The sequence below is a fragment of the Sprattus sprattus genome (assembly GCF_963457725.1).
Source record: "Sprattus sprattus genome assembly, chromosome: 6".
Lineage (NCBI taxonomy): Eukaryota > Metazoa > Chordata > Actinopteri > Clupeiformes > Clupeidae > Sprattus > Sprattus sprattus.
Genome location: NC_137925.1, coordinates 15,456,762 through 15,467,124, shown reverse-complemented (window position 1 = coordinate 15,467,124; position 10,363 = coordinate 15,456,762). Strand labels below are relative to the sequence as shown.

Sequence of the window (10,363 nt, the reverse complement as noted above, 5' to 3'; positions counted from 1 at the left end):
TGTGTGTGTGTGTGTGTGTGTGTGTGTGTGTGTGTGTGTGTGTGTGTGTGTGTGTGTGTGTGTGTGTGTGTGTGTGTGTGTGTGTGTGTGTGTGTGTGTGTGTGTGTGTGTTGTAAAGAAGTTGAGCGGGAAGTAACATAACCCTTCTGCACTATTACTCAGATGAAACAAGAAAAAAAGGAGCAATCATGACAGGGAAGAAAAATAGGGCCAGCATGGTAGAGGAGGGAGGACGGTTGAGAGAGAAAGAGAGAGCGAGAGAGTGAGAGAGAAAAAGCAAGAGAGAGAAATGCTGTCTGGGCTTAAAACTAAAGTGACAAAGGACAGCCTTGACTAGCTTGACACTTTTAACAAGTGGCTGAAAGGCCTTTTTTGTTTCCTACCCTTTAAGAGCTCTCAGGGTTGTCCATTTTGTCTGTTCTCATTTACACTGTGTTCTATAGTTCGCCACCATGACATAGTGATTTACATATTTTACTTCCAACTTAACCTGAGATAAGCATTACCACACTAAATCACAGACCGTCATGACTACATGATGAGTGTCTACGTTTCTGAGAGACCCCACAGGGTGTGCCGAGAGAAAGGAGGGAGGGGGAGAGAGGGGGAGAGAGAGAGAGAGAGAAAGAGAGAGAGAGAGAGAGAGAGAGAGAGGAGACCTGCTACACCTGCTAAACTTTCCCAGCATGCCTCATTCCCAACCCCCACCTTCCTCTGACCACACCAGACACACACGCCGCGGTCACCTTCAAAGCGTCCCGTCTGTTTGTTTACATGATGACAGGGCAGGCAGACATGTCTTTCAAATCATGCCAGGATTGGCGTGACAGGAGAGAGTGATTGGCTGCTGTTAGAGACTAATCTGGATAAATCCCCCGAGAAAAAAGCTCAAAACACACACACCACCTCTTCAGGAGGAGAGGACTGGATTTCAGGGTTTTAAAATACCGAACACAGACTGATAAACGAGACTGGACGGAGAGCAGAACATTTCACACAGGTGGGCACAGGCACGGAAGGTCTAATGCCATCCTAAAACAAGGCTAATCTCTCTTTCTCTCACTCACTCACTCACTCACTCACTCACCATTTGTGTGTGTGTGTGTCTCTCTCTCTCTCACTCACTCACTCACTCACTCACTCACTCACTCACTCACTCACCATTTGTGTGTGTGTGTGTGTGTCTCTCTCTCTCTCTCACATTCACTCACTCACTCACTCACTCACTCACTCACTCACTCACTCACTCACTCATTCATTCATTCATTCACAGCATGCCCTTATGTAACCCAATCCAACCCGCAGTGTACAATGCAAGAACAAAAGTGGAGTTGGCCATCGTTCCTGTCAGACAGCAAGCGCACTGAGACCTCAGGTGTGTGAGGTAAGAGGAGAAACTTCCATTTGCTGTGGAGACCACCCCCCCCCCCCAACCCCCAACCCCCAACCCCCAACCCCCAACCCCGACACGTCAGGAGCAGACTGGAATTCATATCAGCTTCCTGTCGGCCCCGCTGATAATGGGCCAGTTCTCGATTCGCAAACAATCACATGGAGAACACGGCCCTGCTCTTCCTGTTGGAACAAAAGCCTTTCCATCAACCCTGACTCCAATCAGACTCCAAACTCCAAGATCCTTCACATCTACCCTTCAGATCCTTCACATCTAACATCTACCCTCCAGATCCTTCACATCTACCCTTCAGATCCTTCACATCTACCCTTCAGATCCTTCACATCTAACATCTACCCTCCAGATCCTTCACATCTACCCTTCAGATCCTTCACATCTACCCTTCAGATCCTTCACATCTACCCTTCAGATCCTTCACATCTACCCTTCAGATCCCTCACCTCTAACATCTACCCTCCAGATCCCTCACATCTACTATCCAGATCCTTCACATCTACCCTTCAGATCCCTCACATGGATTGAGTCACCTCAGAAGCCCGCCCACACAGCACTGGGAACAGGGAACAGTGTCCACAAACACCAGCAACAAGTGAACTCACTGCACCCAAGCTGCTGCTCGCAAACTCTTGGCAGATAGCTACACAGCTACAGCAATCCAGGAATTAGAGATCTGTGTGTGTGTGTGTGTGTGTGTGTGTGTGTGTGTGTGTGTGTGTGTGTGTGTGTGTGTGTGTGTGTGTGTGTGTGTGTGTGTGTGTGTGTGTGTGTGTGTGTGTGTAAGAAACAGAGCAAGAGTAAGGGCAGGGGAGGAGTTGCCACTAAATGACACTTCAGATTATAATGACTAAGAGGTTTTGTTTAGTTGTGGTAGCAGGGGCAGTGGGCTAGAGGGGAGGGGGTATTGTTGTGGCAGTTGATTGTGTTTGGAGGCAAACAGGGAGAACAGGAGCACTGCCACGGCAACAGCATTACGGACACTTCCTACCAATACCCCAGAGGACAGTGGCTCCCAGCTACCAATCGCCCCACGGAGGGACAGAACAATAGAGAGACACAGTGTAGAGTACACAGCTACACTTCCCACTCTATTATCTGAGTCTGTGTGTGTGTGTGTGTTGGGGGGGGGGGGGGGGGGGGGGTGTTGGTGAAGTGGGGGAGGGGAGAGGCGCACTAGAGAGTGGGACACAGAAATTATTTTGCGACTATTGGTGCTACACAGTCTTGTTATCATTCTACTAGGGTAACACTGCGTAACCAGTCATTATAATAAAGCAACATTCAGCTGAACTGAACTGAACTGAGAGAGAATAGGGATGGAGGATGAGACATTAAGAGGAAAGGAGGGAGAGAGAGGAGTGGGGGAGAGGGAGGGAGAGACAGAGAGAGAGAGTAGAGAGGAGTGGAGGGGGTAGAGAGAGAGAGAGCAGAGAGCAGTGGGGGAGAGAGAGAGTAGAGATGAGTAGGAGAGAGAGAGAGGAGAGAGGAGTGGAGGGAAGGTAGAGAGAGAGAGCAGTTAGGAGTGGGGTGAGAGAGAGACAGAGAGAGAAAGAGTAGAGAGGAGTGAGGGAGAGAAAGATGAAAAGAAAGAGAGGAGAGACAGACAGGAACAGAGAAAAAGAAGAGAGGAGAGGTAGAGCAGAGTGGACAATAGTCTCTTTGAGCTGTAGTCTTGTGTGTGTGTGGCGTGTGTGTGTATGTGTTTGTGTGTGTGTGTGCGTGTGTGTGTGTGTGTGTGTGTGTGTGTGTGTGTGTGTGTGTGTGTGTGTGTGTGTGTCTGTGTGTCTGTGTGTCTGTGTGTCTGTGTGCCTGTGTGTGTCGTAGAGGGATCTGTGAGGTGTTCCAGCAGCCTCTTTCCTGCCATTGTGTGCCTGGAAGTGGCCCTCTGCCTCAGCTATGTGAGAACACACACACACACACACACACACACACACACACACACACACACACACACACACACACACGCACCAGCTATGGTAGGAAATGCTCACTGACTGGGACAGTACACCCCCTCCACGCACACACACACAGTTCATGCTTTCCTCTCCCTCACCCCCCCCCCCCCCCCCCCCCCTTCCTATTTATTTCCCCACTAAGTTACATCAGAGCCGTTATAAGGGAGACAAATTATTCAGATGGATGCCATGTTACGAGTCTTTAAAATAAACAAATATATACATATATAAATATATAAATATATATACACACACACACACACACACACACACACACACATTCTTCTCCCTCCCCCTGTCTTCCTTTCTCTCCTCTTTTTACTCTCCCACTCTTCTTCTTCTTCTTCTGTCTCTCTCTCTCTCTCTCTCTCTCTCTCTCTCTCTCTCTCTCCTGCTTCATGACTAGTACCTTATCCTCTCTGTCTGCTCTGGAGCAAAGGTTACACTCCCAGCCTGCATAGGATGTCAGGGGAGCTGCTTTGATCTCCCAGTGCAGTACAGAGGTACAGAGGGACAGAGAGAGAGAGAGAGAGAGAGAGAGAGGGAAGGATCAGAGAAGAGTTTTTCCTTCCAGTGTAAGATAGAGGGAAAGAGAGACAGAAAGGAGTAGAAAAGAGAGGGTCCTTGACTGAGGTTTAGGCATGACTAAGCTTGGAACGCTTTTGTTAAAGTTTTTCTACTCTGTCAGGCGGAGAAGGAGACCCCAGCTCTAATCTCAGACTGACAATCAGACTCATACTTAAACTCTCTCACTCACTCTCTCTCTCACACACACACACACACACACACACACACACACACACACACACACACACACACACACACACACACACACACACACACACTACCAATCTCTTCCTACTGATGTTCTGGCATAAAGTGCATCTTAAGTGACACCACTCCATATAGGTGCCATAGAGGTGTGTACCACTACAACAACCTTCTCACCTTCACTCAACACTTCCACCAAGCAGTAATGGTTAACGGAAGTTCCATACTTCAGCCTCATACTAAACAGTTGTTATATTTTTCGTGCTAAAAAAGTAAAAAAGAAAAAAAGGGATTAGTAGTAAAAAAAAAAAGAAAAAAGAAAATAAGGATTAGGGGAAAGCTAGTGTCAGGAGGTAAGGCCGGTTTCTTCTGATGTGTCAACTTGATTACATACGGGCAATCTACTGTAAGCACTTCGGGGTCTCGTATTCAGCTCATTACACTGGAATTACTACGAGACTGCAATAGGCCACAATGGCGAAACAACATTTGGTTGAAACCCATGCCGTTAGGATTTCTTCAACTAGGTCTATGTTGTAGCAGTGCCCATATGGATAGATGACGTAAACATTTGATTAACTTCGCTGTAGGTTTTAATCGTTATATGTGTTGCGTAGTCTCAGGACCCGTCTAATCAGCTGTTTTTACTTGAAACTCGGCAGTATGACGATAACAATCGATCCCCTTCAGTTTAGTTTAGTTTGCTAGCTGAAATTAGGCTACCCGCAAGAAAACTTACTGTAAAGTTGACCAGCTGCAACACGTAGCTACACACAAGATGCTCTATCTAACAGGTGTCCTTTCATTGGACACTGACAAGAAACAATAACAAACTCCATTTACTGTTTACCCTATGGAAAATAGGTATGTGTGTCTTACTAGATCGTCGTGCATGTAAATTATTATCAAACCACTTCTTAACCATGTGTGTTGTTTATTACCCAGAGTTTGTCAGAAGAAAAAGTGAACTACAAAGCTTATCCCACCGCTGCCTTGCAAAGTTCCCACGCTCTGACGCTTCGCAGGCAAGCAAACAAAACTTATGAAAGTGCGAAACTTTCCTCACTTACCTGCAGCGACTGAAAAACAGCGGAGTCGTTAGTTACCAGCAGGATGAAATTATCCTAAAGTATTTAAACTAGAGAGTGCCATAGTTCTTGCAAGATTGAATCAAAGCCACTTGTTGCAAGTCTTGTTCTGCGACTCCCTTGAACCAGCCGAGTGCTGGCGCACTGCAAGTCCCACCCCCCTCTTCGGAACGCCCCTCCCCGCCCTCTTCTCGGGAGTAGTTCCGAATACCGCTCTGGCCCTGGATCAGTCTACTCTGCTCTACACGACTGCTTTTTGATATCGGGGTAAAACTTGCTCTGATCTGCGATCACCTACAGCCTGCTAAGCTTAGGTTATGACCTTTTCTGGCAGGTAGCATTGTGCGCCCGTCACTCAAAAAATAAATCGGATTAAAAATTCAGGCTGATATTAGCTCTTAGTTACATAAACTCCCAAGACTCCGAGCAAAAATGTTTAGGCTTATAATCTTTCACAACAGATGACAGAGGTTGACAGACACTAAACTTGTAGACCTAAAATATACTGACCTGCAGACCAAAAAAATAACAAAATATTGAACTCCAGATCCATTTAAATATATATTTTAAAACTAAAAATGTTTCATTTTTATTTTGAGATGTTACTGTGTATCCACTGTTACAGCGGCAAGGGTACAAGGCAAGATTGGTGGGTCATTCACATAGCAACGCCCTATTTGCAAATTCTATCAGAACAACGCCGCCATCTGCTGGCCATAGTTGATCGAGGCTAAATCAATGTCTTTTCCTCTCAATACAACTTCCAATCCACGTAGGGCTTACCGAACTAAATTAAGTCAAAAGTGCAATGACAAAATAAACACTCAAATAATAAACCTTTTCAGGTTTCCTTCGAGTGAAAGAGTGAAGTTATCACACTGGGGAGCCAAGTGGAACAAATTATTAAATATTGTAATCTGGACCAAGCTAAAAAACGGAATATTTATAGTTGCCAAATATTAGCCTGACAGGTAGCCTACATTTTGGTTGCTTTTGTGTGTGCTCCTAGGGCGAGATTTGATATGTGAGTGGTTGAGGAAAAGCTTACAACTATTGCTGTCAAACGATTAAAATATTTAATCGCGATTAATCGCATTTTTGTCATAGTTAACTGCACTATAGGCTGAGTCCTTGTTTATCTGAAATGTGCACTTTATCATTTTATTTTGTACCGCCCTGTTTGGCAATGTTGTTTTTCAATACAGTTTTTATCCATTGCTTTGGGCAGATTCACAAAACAGAAATTACATTCTCAAAACAACACGTGCAAACCTCAAAACCACTGGGCACTTGTTCAAAACCGATTGGCATTTCTCATTCCTTAGAAACTCCTTGCAAATGACAAGTACAATTGCCTACAGCTTGCACACATGTCAAATGATTTAGCACATCTGTGCAAATGGTTAGGTACAATTGCCTTCAGTTAGCCCAATTACCAATTGAAAACATCTTGCTGGTCTAAACTGACTGTTGCTTCTCAGTCAAGTGGTTGTTCGCTCCAAAACATGTTGGCATAATTTCCTTCTGTACATCATCACCTGCAGAATAGTTCACTCCACTGTCACAATCGTTCAGGCACATAATACCATGAAAAACATCATGGTATAAACTGCAATATGGATCTCTTGGATCATCGGCTTCATTTTTTCAGGTGCAACTAGAACTTTACTACGTAATCAAGGGGCAGTTTCTCACATCCGATCACCAATCACTCAGTAGTTTTAGTTAGCTGACAGGTGCTATCCAGGAGTATACAGTAAATGCTTCCATCAAACATCTAGGGCTTGACAAAGTTCAGTACAGTTGACAAGTATGAACATGGAAGCACCAAACGAGCAAGGGCAACTGCCTTGCAATGTGTGCTGCGATATCTGAAAACGGGGTAGTCACCCACATTCCAAGTATCGGCCCATGCAACACCCAGAAGCTCCTGGTGTTCTTAGACCGCCTTTACGTTGATCTTATCCCTCTACTTGAGGGGGGTTTGGTAGGGCCTCACTTGCCGACATATGTAATTGTGTGGGACAATGTCAACTTTCACCGTGGCCCGCTCATCAGGGCATGGTTCGCTGCCCATCAAAGGATGGTGATGGTGCTCCTAGCCCCTTACTCCCCATTTCTAAATCCTATTGAGGAGTTTTTTTTAGCTTGGAGGTGGAGGGTCTACGAGCATCATGCTCTAAATCAGAGGTCCCTCCTCCAAGCAATGGATGCTTGTGAGGATGTAACGGCCGATCATTGCAGGGGATGGTTGTGGCATGCACGCCGATTCTTCCTACGTTGCATTGCAAAGGAGAATATACTGTAAGATGCGATGTAGATGAGAATCTGTGGCCAGACAGACGTGAGCGTGAGGCTGAGCAGGAGAGTGAGGACGAAGACTGAAGACTTCCTTTCCTTCTGTATGTTTTGTTACAGTAGTGTATGCTATACTTTAGTTTGACAGTGTTTTTTGCTGTACACATTTTCTGTTTCTGTTTTGCAATTACATACTGTAACAATTGAATTTGTTTCTGTTTGATACACATAGTATTCTGGAAAGAAAACATCTACTACAGTAACCATTCAGTGTCAAAGGACTGTAAGCCCAGATTGAAATGTGCACATGAGGGATATTTCTATGGTCCACTGCCATACTGACAAAACATCTAAACGTTTTGACCTGCAGTGCTTAAACAATGCCAAAGGGACTTTTCATTTTGGGGGCACTGACTATTAGTATGAGAAAAGGAATTAGTTTCAATTGATGAGTTGTCTGTTTTGGGAGAGATATGACCTTTTGCAGGTGTGCCATAGTGTTTTGATAAACCATCTAGGTTATTTTGGCAAATGTATTTAAAGCTTGGAGAATGTCCTTTTCTTTTCGGGAAGGAACTTTTCATTTTGGGGGCACTGACTATTTTTATGAGAAAATGATTTGGTTTTGAAGCTTGACTGAACTGTTTTGGGTGAGATATGACCTTTTGAAGGTGATCTATGTAGTTGTGCTGAACCATATAGGCTATTTTGCCAAATGCACTAAGAGCTTTGAGAATGTAATTTCGGTTTTGTGAAAATGCCCAAAGCAATCGATAAAAACTGTAAGATAAAACATTGCATAAAGCAAGCCAATCCACATTTCCATGTTGATAAGAGCATTACAATAAAATAAAAATGATGGAAAAAAAATAATTGAAGGGACATTTAGAATAGATAAACATTTGCGATTAATCGCGATTAATTTTGAGTTAAACCATGGCTTAATATTTTCTTTTTTTCAAGTTTGCTGTGAACATAGAAGTCAGGCCACTCTTTAAAAAAAAAAACAATGAACCGTAACAGTTAGGTTACCAATAAAAGGTAAGCCTACTACTTCTGTGCTTTTCGCTTCTTTTGCACAACACAACTTTTGAAGGTAAACGTTCTATTCAGAAGCTTTTTATCAACCATTTCGCGCTCACCATTCACTCAAACCGTAACGTGAGCCTACTACACAGTTTGCGTCTTTGCGAGGCCAAAAAGAACGTTAAAAAATAAATTAATTAATTAATCGCGCGATAAAAAAAATTGTTAATAACGCGTAAACCTGACAGCACTACAACCCATCAGAAACAAACCACTATCCGATGAAATCTTGCTTGGGCAGTGTTGACATAGTGCATTGGTAGGATATTACTTATATATTACTTACTCACTCTATCTCCTGTGACACACCGACTCTGTATACTAGTGCACGTGGAATTAACAATTTTGGGTCAATTTTTCAATCAAACCAATTTGTGAGTAATCACTTCTATGAAAAACAGGGGAGATGTGTGTTCCAGACTCCTCTAACTTTCCCAAAGCCACTTTGACACCGACCATTCATAAGGTAATTGCAAAATAATCTTAAATAGATTTCTGCATGGATTTAGTGATGACTAAGGATTTGACCACTATACGACGACAGATTAAAGAGAAAATAAATCTACTCAAATTCTATTTATATTTTAAATCGGCAGTAGGCTACTTGGTTCCTTGTACATTGAAATCTTCCCAGCTCCGTTTAATGGGCCATTGGCCCAAGAGAGGCTCGTGCAGAACAGAAGCCCTGTGACGAACGCATCCTGCGGCTCTGCTCTCCACACGCACCGCGGCGCACGCGGCCCACGGTGAAAGCAGAACACATTTGAGGTCATCGGTCACGACTCTAGAGGGGGCGGCTGCGCTCCCTCGTGGCAACGTAGGCTGCGTCTCCCTCTCAATTCCCGTGGGAGAGAAGGAGAGCCTCGGGCCTTTAATCTCCAGGTCCCGGCGCAGGGTTTGGTTACAGCCGCACACAATGGGCCCTCTGTTGCACCACGGAGCATGCTCAGTGTTTCCTCCGGCGAGATGGGGTTTGCTGGCTAGTTCTCTCATTTTACCTCCTACGTCCATAATCACATCTTTCTACCGTTATGTGAATCTGCTATACTACAAAGCCAAAGGTAATACTATTTGATAGACCATAGACTCTGGCCTCGTTGGAGCAACATGGAAGGTATATTCAGTGGAAGACTGTGACTGACTGCGAATTCGACCAAGAGCAACAACTGAAGAGACACAAATACACAGACAGCGCACAGATACACACAGACACAGAGCCTGTGCTTCTTCAAATGGCAGCACCGTTCTTGATTCCGCTCCAGACGCGAACGCCAAATCGTGAGGCCACCATGGATTTGGCGCGCAGTCCCGCACCTCCCAAGTAGCCAGACTCACAGGAAGTAGCCTACGTCCTGCACGGTGGTCCCCCGCACTCACAGGAAACAAGTCAATTTCTCCCGCCAACCGCAAATAAACACATCCAGACGTGGTGGTGAAGCCAGAGTGTGTGTGTGTGTGTGTGTGTGTGTGTGTGGGGGGGGGTTATATACACTGAACAGGGTGGTTGGGGTCTGGTTGTGGTGGTGACACATATGATATGACATGATATCATATCATATCCAGATGATGGCTCTCAGCGGTGATATAGCCCTAAACGTAGTCGTTATACCCGATCCACATGAGGTGTCTTACCGGCTAGATTGACAGGCGTGATTTCCCGCGCGAGGCCCCCAGGGTGGCCGCAGGTCTCTGAGGCTGAGCAGTCAGCAGCTTTCCCCGGAGTTGCGCTGACGTCATGGATCTGACCTGTCATA

General features: G+C 45.0%; 1 protein-coding gene across 2 annotated transcripts in view; it reads right to left on the bottom strand.

Annotated features, from left to right (window-relative positions):
* The window catches only part of cgnl1 (cingulin-like 1), a 50,085-nt gene extending 44,746 nt beyond the window's left edge, over positions 1 to 5,339 (bottom strand). For both annotated transcript variants that reach the window (XM_080840452.1, XM_080840453.1), the window contains exon 1: positions 5,208 to 5,339. The gene's annotated coding sequence lies outside the window, so the exon portion shown is untranslated. The remainder of the gene's footprint in view (positions 1 to 5,207) is intronic.
* Between the last annotated feature and the right edge of the window lie 5,024 nt (positions 5,340 to 10,363).